The sequence below is a fragment of the Leptonychotes weddellii genome, chromosome 8, assembly GCF_054177405.1.
Source record: "Leptonychotes weddellii isolate Sample4059 chromosome 8, ASM5417740v2, whole genome shotgun sequence".
In the NCBI taxonomy this organism is placed as follows: domain Eukaryota; kingdom Metazoa; phylum Chordata; class Mammalia; order Carnivora; family Phocidae; genus Leptonychotes; species Leptonychotes weddellii.
The window spans coordinates 1,351,849-1,360,752 of NC_138376.1; the positions used below are offsets into that span (position 1 = coordinate 1,351,849).

At 45.5% G+C, this 8,904-nt stretch overlaps 2 non-coding genes across 2 annotated transcripts; one reads left to right on the forward strand and one right to left on the reverse strand.

Moving 5' to 3' along the window:
• Nucleotides 1-746: 746 nt before the first annotated feature.
• TRNAT-AGU (transfer RNA threonine (anticodon AGU)) lies at nt 747-820 on the reverse strand. Its single transcript has one exon. It is a non-coding gene; the product is annotated as a tRNA-Thr (tRNA).
• A 4,473-nt stretch (nt 821-5,293) lies between these two features.
• TRNAV-UAC (transfer RNA valine (anticodon UAC)) lies at nt 5,294-5,366 on the forward strand. Its single transcript has one exon. It is a non-coding gene; the product is annotated as a tRNA-Val (tRNA).
• Nucleotides 5,367-8,904: the final 3,538 nt, after the last annotated feature.

Consider the following 8,904-nt stretch of genomic DNA (forward strand, 5'->3'; position numbering starts at 1 on the left):
GGAATAAAAGGAAGATGAAACCAGGTTTACTGTGGAGTGTAAGTGGGATTTCAGGCACGGGGCAGGACCAGGTTAAAGACAGTGACTCTCAAGGAGCTCCAGTCATAACCTTTGAAATCTCTTTGTACAAGACGGAAAAGCCCAGAGCATAGGCCAGTGCCACCCAGGCCTTTTAGCCTAGCTTATGATTTATTTCTTCAAAAGGTCATTGAGCTCCGGTCTTGCCCCTTACACTCAGATGCACAAAGATGACAGTTCTTAGGGTTGCCCAAACCAGAATGGTGAGAGTGTAAATGTCCCCTGTGCTCTCTTACTTGTCCTCATAAACTATGAGCCTGACAAACCGGATGCCATGGCTTATTAATTCCTCAACTGACACTGACAACCAAACTCTGTCATTTAGCTGAAAATATTGGCCGTCACAGATTTAGAGGTTTGGAGACTGAACTTCCAAGACAGAATGTGAGATGTTGCTTTCTATCACCTACTGCAAGATAACTGGTGCTCGGTTCCTAACCTGGTCTTACCTATCATCAGCAAAGCCATCGCTTTGATCAGCTATGGGAATGTGACTCATTTTCCCTTCATCCCAGTCCCTCATCATGTGATGCAATCACCTAGCAAGAGACTCTCCTCAGCTGGAATAACAATTGAACACAGGCTCTACCTGCCATATACATTCTTCAAGGCGACTCCAACATATTCCAAGGCAACGACACTGTTGAAAATAGAAAACGAAACAAAGAAGGCCCCGCTGGGATTCGAACCCAGGATCTCCTGTTTACTAGACAGGCGCTTTGACCAGCTAAGCCACGGAGCCCCTTTTTGCATTTATGTTCAGTTATATCATATTTATACCATTTTCTGTGAAATGTAGCAATTTGTCAGAAATTCATTTGATTTTGTGACAAAGAGAAGATATCTGTGTTTCTGAGCTTTTACTAAAACAGAAACTTCAACATTTAAAAAATGCATTCTTCAATGCAAGGTTTTAAAAATTTCAAATTAAAAAAAAAAATGGGTTACATTCCTATTTTGTGGCGACTATCGCCATCTAGGGGAAATATTGGATATTGCAGCACCTTTTAATTTTGTTTCTGCTTTAATTCATTCATTTTGTCCACAAATGTTGAGTAGGTAATGTATGTCAGGTACTTTTCTAGGTATCGAAGATAGAACAGTGAACAACAAACAAACAAACTTTCCTTCCTTATAGAATTTGTATTCTAGAGGGCGGTCAAGAAAACAAGTGTAAACAATTTGCCCTAACACCTACCCCCCCACCCCCCAAACAGTGAGAACTAATCCCACTACCACCAGGTTACAAACCCACAGTGCTACCTTCTGAGTTAATTTATTGCATTTGAACAAGACTATTATGCTTCCTTCCATTTTATCTAATTTGGCCGAGATGAGGATACGCTGATGCAGAGATTTTCGGCCACCCAGCTTCCAACTTGCCCAAACCAGGCAATGTCAGGCCCTTTCTTTCAAAGACGGTTTGGAGCCCCGCACGATGTGTTTGTTGCTCAGCGCGGAGTTCCGCAGGAGGAAACGACTTTAGGCACAGTCTGGTTCTGTTCATTGACCCGCTGGGTTAAAACTGACTTGATCTCTGTCTTCATCAAGACAGAAAAACTGAGTGGAGGGTACTGAGAAGTCAGGAGAAAACTGGGGTACAATGTGATAACTAACCCCCGCCCCCCCCAGGATGCCCGTGGGATCTGGGCTTGGCACAGGGAGGGGCTTAGTCCAGTCACATGACCTCTCCTCTGACAAGTTCTGCCGCAGGTGTTGGAAAAGCAGAAGGGGTCGTGGCGGGCGTAGCCTGAATGCAGCTTAGCGTGGAAGAGCAGGTGGGACCATCATCCTGCGGTGTTTAGATACCCACTTTGTGCTCTATGAGTGGTGACGACTACGCATTCACTGGGCAGCCACAGAGGGCAAGACTCTGGCGGGGTGAGAAAGCACGTGGGAGATTTCCTTGGGACAGATCCTCTGTTACCTGCTTTCCTCTGGACATCTCCGGCTTTTCCAGTCTACCCTGTATCTGACCTATTTGCCTTTTTTTTTTTTTTTTTAAAGATATTTATTTTTTGAGAGAGAGAGAATGACAGAGAGAGAGCATGAGAGGGTGGAGGGTCAGAGGGAGAAGCAGACTCCCCGCGAGGCAGGGAGCCCGATGCGGGACTCGATCCTGGGACTCCAGGATCATGACCTGAGCCGAAGGCAGTCTCCTAACCAACTGAGCCACCCAGGCGCCCCTATTTGCCTTTTCTTACAACACTTCAAGGTTTATGCATTCCCTTTGTCCCGAGGTCCTGCTGCCACGCCTCTCCTTATATAAGCTAAGTTGTTTATTGTACATCATTTCAATATGTATTTTTTGTAAAGTTGACATTGTGTGCACATATATAATAAATTTACATAAATGGTATATTATATATTTTTGTGTCTTTTAAAAACATCATGACTTTAAGATCCATCAAAATTGCCCTGTGTCTACCTGAATCGTGGCTTCTAACCACTATATACAATGCCTTGGTGGGCACTCACGATGTGTTTCCTCTCTTCTGTCCCAGTGGCGGACTCACAGGTTGCCTCCACTGTCCCCCGAGTCCAAATTACACCACCTTTCCTCCACCCCCTTTATGTCCGTGTTTGAGAATTTCATTGGGTTGTAGGAGCAGAATGACTAACTAATCCCAGTCTATTCTCCAGTCCACACTCCACCAGCTGTGCATGCCCCATTATTCTTGTCCACGCTCGACACTATTCAGCTTTCTACTTTGTAATCTAATATGCATAGCGTAATGAATCTCATCATTGTTTTTTTTTTTAAATTTGCATTTATGCCTTCTAAAGATTCTGAGCATCGGTTTATATGTTAGCTACTGGCCCTGCATCTTAGGACATTGACTCTTTTCTTATAATTTGCCTATGTTCTTATTGAGGTTGGTGTGTCTTTCACATTGATGCATGGGGCAGGGGGGGGATACTGTGTATTGTGGTTATTGGGCTACTGTGAATTTTAGATCTTGCAAAATCATCTCCCAATGTGTTACCTGTCTGTTGACTTGTCAGTGGAGGAACTTAATGACAGATCCTTGATTTTGTTAAGGATTTCTCTTCCCCCCACCCCATGGTTTGTATTTTTGAGGTTATGCTTCAGAGGTCTTTCTCTGTTACTAAGTTAAAAAATGTCCTCTCTAAAAAAACAAAAGATGTGTAGATTTTCTTTTTCAGATTTGAGACGTTGGTCCATCTAGTACTCTAGATAAGTGTACTGGTTTTTTATATGACAATCTATTAGAACTGTGTCTTCTGGTTCTCAAAGCTTTGGTTTGGTAAGGGTCTCCAAGATGTGGGATTGCTTGTGTGGTGTCCTTTATCTTAGCCTCTTCATATTTTCATGCAATTAGGTATTTAATAAAATCATGCATTTTTCCTGTTAGAATATTTATCTGCAAGGTCAGGAAGAATCCAGTTATTTCCTAGTACCCTGTACACGTCATAGCATGGGAAGAATATATTTTAATAAAACAATTGTTTGAATTATATTTTATGAATTTCCCATCAGATAATCTTCCATAGATTTTTTTGTTTATGTTCCTGTAATCCTGGGCCTATGTTTCACGGACCTGTAAGGTCAACCCTAGGTTTCCCAAACTGTTCTTACAAGAAAAAGCTACGAGAATACAGATTCTAAGTTGCTGGGATGCACGAGTGGGCAAGATGCTGAACTTAAAGTTTGCATGAGTCTAATCCTTGCTTGTGGCAAATAATCTTCCCATTTGTCCTCTTCAGTAGGAACTGGAAACCCCTCTTGTTGGTTCCAGAAAACCTATGCATTTCTATTTTGCACTCAGGAAATTTGCTTATATTTCTCTCTCCTAGAATCCTGCACCTTACCACCAGAGTTTGGGAAACTAATCCTACAAGGCAGTGTTTACTAGGTACATGATTGGATCTTTCTACCATGGTCTTAGCCTACCATGGATTTGGCATAACTGCCCAAGTCCATCAGTTTCTAAGTCTACTGGAATTTTATCCTAAGCTAAAATGTGAAGTGAGAAGACCTCGGGCGACACAGAAGGACTGTGTGGCCCACAAACAACCTCCTCGGCCTAGTGGTGCTCACCAGTGACTTGACTTTCACCTCCTAACTCTTCCCTGAGGCTCTGGAGAGCAGGGCCCAGAGTTTGAAGGAGACCCTCAGACCCATACTGTGTCCCAGGAAGGAGGAAACAGAGACTGTGTAAGTGAGCTAAAATTTCTCTTCTATGCTTTTAGGGTTTCTGGCTGGGCCTAAGAATTAAACGGACATGAAACAGATTAATAAGAAAAAAACACACACATTTCAGGAAGTCAGTTTTACATGGACGTGGGGGCCCTCACAAGAAGAAAAAGGCTCCAAGAAGCAGAGCCCCTGGTCTACATACTAGGTTGGGCCAACGGTGTGAAAATGGGACAAGACAAAGGGGTTGTGGGGAGGGCAGTTAACCGTGGCCAAGTGACTAGGAAGATAAGGGTTAGTTTAACCGGGGTTTTGGTCCAGCTTTCTCTTGGCCTGGACGCCCTGGCTCTGGCGATAAGAAGGCTTCCTTCCTCCGGGGGCAGGGAGGGGCTCCCTTACGGGGTATTCTACGCCTTGCTTTCAGGAAGAAAAAGGAAGGTCAAGAGTTCTCTTTCTTCCACCTGCTGTTTTTCAAGTGCCTTTAACTCAAAATAAGCAATATGCCAGCGATGCGTATTTTGGGGTGGCATGCTCTGAACCCCGAGAGTTGAAAACATGTATGTGTGTCCCATCATGATGCATAAACGTCCTAAGCTTAACCCCAGCTCTGACCCAGTCGCAAATAAAGGTCGGGACAGTGCTGCTCGCTTGGTTTGTAATTTCCTCGACCTGAGGACGCGTTCGCCGCGCAGCCGGTACTCGCGGGGACGTCGGGGGAGGGTGCGTGCCCGCGGGGGTTCCAACCCGCAGCACCTGCACGGGGCGTGGCGCGTGCGAGGCGCCCCAAATACCTGGTCTCGCCGAGGGCGTGAACGCGGGGCGGTCCGGAAGTGTTCAAAGGGCGCGCGTCCAGACGGCCGCTTTACCGAGGTTTTCCTCGCGCGTCCACGGATGCCTCGGCTTGAGGCGCTTCAGGCTCGTGCGCGCGCCCGGAGCGCCGTGAAAAACCCCCGGCGCCGAGACAGTCGCCTTTCGGGGCGATACTTAGAGGCATTTTTCGACGTGTTTGTCCGGCAACTTTTGTATTCGCGGACAGGCGGGCGCTCGGCAGCTCGCGGTTCCATAGTGTAGTGGTTATCACGTCTGCTTTACACGCAGAAGGTCCTGGGTTCGATCCCCAGTGGAACCAGCGGCGCCGCGCTCTCTTTTCCGCCGCGGCTCGAAGGCGAGCGGCGGGGTTGCTTCGGGTTTCATTTCCAGTGCTTTCCCCCCACCCCCACCCCCCACCCCCCGCTTTTTTTAAGTCAAGGCTTTCTGAGAGCGCTGGGACACACAGGCTTGCTCCGGTCAGGAGATGCTCCCTCCTCCGCCGCTCAGCGGCGGGCTGTCGTCACGGAACAGGCTTGTTCCTGCCGCGTGCAGCCACCGGCAGGGTCCGAGGGACGCCTGCGTGCTCGAGACGCGGCCCTGCAGGACTTGCCACGACTGTCCGCCCGGGCGCGGGGCGCGGATGGGGTGCCGGGCCGGGGGTCGGGACGCAGCGCAGGGGCCCGGCCTGGGGGCGCTGCGCTGGAGACAGGGCGCATCTGCCAAGACCTGGGCCGCCCACACTGAGCCTTCCCCGCCCAGGGAACCGTGCCGTCGAAGGGCCCGAGCTGCCAGTCACCTTTGCAGTATCCTGCTCTTGGCTGGGAATAGAAAAGTCAGAATTGTCACATATTTGAAGACTGTATTACAGCAAGGTACGAAAAACACAGAAACAAGAAGCAACTTGAGGGATAAGGGCTAGGTCGATGGAACAATGCTGAGAATACACTGAGGTACTCAGAGAGGTGGGACACGGCGTTGGATACCCAAACAACAGGTGTATCTCTCTACGCAAGGAAAGAGGCTCCTGTAAAACAAAAATATATGATCAGAAATGAAAGATTCAACAAGTAGATCAGAAAGTGTGGGATATTCTGGAATATCAAGCAAAAACATAGTGCTGAAGGAGAGAGAAAAATTATACTTGAGGAAAAGATGAGGCTGTGTTATAGCTAAATATTACTTCTAAAAATAAATAATAGGGAAAATGCAAGGAAGATAAACTTCGAAAAATCAGGTACATATCACAACCCTAAAAAAAAAAAAACCTTCTAGGCAGTCAGGGATCACTGAATATTCAGTCGAAAGGATAAAAATAGTCCGATCCTTGACTACCGAGCAAACAGAAAAGAACATAAAATCTTCTGGGTGTGTTTTGGGGGGAACACAAGTCACAAAAAGGATCAGTTAACAGAACAGCTGATTTTTCAAGGTTGACATTGAAAGCTAGAAGACAATGAAGCAATGGTTTCCAATCTCAAAGAAGATGAAATCCACCCTAGATTCAATGTGAAACCCGAGTATCCATCAAGTATGAACATAAAAGAGAGACATTTTCAAATGTACTTGGCTTTGTAAAGTTTACCTTTAGTACTCCCTTCCCCAGGATCTCTGTAAAAATGAAATGTCAGTTGAGAAATAGGGAGACTTGAGACACAGAAAGTATGAGATATAAATACAGCATAAGAGACGAGCAAGGGATGGGCCAAGATGACAGGAGCCTCATTTATTCACAGGGAGCCAGACTGCAAGAGGTCAAGAATGTCTGGGGAAGACAAACTCAAGGAGATGAAAAGTGGAGAGCAACTTGGATGTGGGTAGACATTCTCAAAAGAGATTTCAATAACTGGGGGATGAATTTGGGGTTGAAATAAGATCTATTGAAAACTGTGCAAATAAAAATAACATTACTCACCCCACGTGGGAGGAGAATTCATAGTCTGTTAGGACGATTTAAAATTGGAAAGGAATAGATAAGGAATAAAAAGGAATAAATAAGGAACCATTAGTTGCAGATGATATGATATCTATAGAGAAAACAGAGAATCGATAGGTGTTTAAAATCAATAAATGAGTTTAGCACATTTGCTAGATACTGTTCATAATTTTAATTCAGAAGCATATAGAGAATAAGGCTTGAAAAATTATACCTAAGAATTAATCTGACAAATTATGTATGATATTTACACAGGAAGAATTATGAAATATGGAAAGATCAAAAACTGCTCAAGTAAATATAGAGATACACCATATTAATGAGAGCAAGAGCTTTATAAAATAATGCAAAGTTTCTTTAAAATTATAATATATATTAAGTGAGAGTTCAATCAGAATTCCAACAGATTCTAATACTGGGAAGGACTAGAGAGTTTGGCAAGCTAAATCATTTTTAAAAAGAAGAAAAAGATAGTAGAACTGCTTTCTCTCTCTCTTTTTTAAAGATTTTTAAAATTTATTTATTTGAGAGAGAGCAAACATGAGCAGGGTGAGAGGCAGAGGGAGAAGCAGACTCCCCGCTGAGCAGGGAGCCTGATGCAGGACTCGATCCCAGGACCCGGGGATCATGACCTGAGTGGAAGGCAGATGCTTAACTGACTGAGCCACCCAGGTGCCCTGAACTGCTTCCTCTTGTAAATATTACAGGTGCTGCAAAGGATAATGAATATATATGGTATTTTTGCAGAGGTATATAAGTAAACCAATGGAACAGAATGGATGGCGCAATATAGACCAAAGCAAATAATGAAACCATCGTATCTGACCCAGGTGGCAGGACGGGGCAGAGGGCAATGTCAACTATTCATTAAGTAGCGTGGACTCAATTATCCATATTCGGGGAAAAAATCCGTACTTTAAAATATACATAAAAATGAATTACAGGCAGCTCACAGGCTGAAATGTGAAAAGCAAAGATTTTAGATATTTTAGCTAAAGCAGTGGAGGAGAATTGCTAAAAACTCTTTCTCAGCCTTGGGTCTACCAAGAGCCATGAGGGAGATGCCACGTGAGTCACCCCTTCTGTCTCTTCTCATTAAGACTGCTGTACCTGATCTGCTCCGATCTGCCCCCCTCCTCTTCCAACCTCTGTCCTTAGGAGTCTGTCCTGCCCTGGGCCTCACACTTCAAGGGAAGACTAAGAAGGCCGTAAGAAGGACACAGAGCAGTAAGAAGGCCTCTGGAGGCCTGTGGAGGTTCAGATCCAAGTTTTATTCCTTAACCAAGTGTAGGGCTGCTTCTGAATCTTGTTGCTGGGAGCCGGGACCTTCTGCTCGCCACCTGGCTCATCCCACGGCCAGCTTTCTCTCCTGAGGTTCTTTGTGAGGTCCTGGAGGAAAAGCCCCTCGTGTCTCCTGCTGAAAAGCTTTCCAAAATACGAGCAGCCAGGCTGGCATAAAGGAGATGCTAGAATGGTCCCAGTACGGACAGATCGCTGCACACTGGGGAGAAATGAATACGCCAAGCCCCCGCCTAGTGTGCTAGTCCAGAGGGACTTCTGCTCATAGTAAAAGAAAGTTTCTTGGACGTCAGTCTTTCCTTTTCCTGATTCCCTGACTTGTGGCCTTCTTCCTACCATCTGCCTTTCTCCAAGACCTCTCTCTGTGCCTTCCCCAAATTGATAGCCTATTATTGGCAAACATTTTGGCGATGATCAGCTTTAGAAATAGACTAGCTGAAATCTTGAAGTAAGCCTTAATCCTGAGGATGGACAAAACTCTGCCTGCCATGGTGGGAATGAGCTCATTACCATGAAAACAGCACCAGATTGCAGTCATTTAAAAAAGATGCTGAGGGCGCCTGGGTGGCTCAGTCGGTTAAGCGACTGCCTTCGGCTCAGGTCATGATCCTGGAGTCCCGGGATC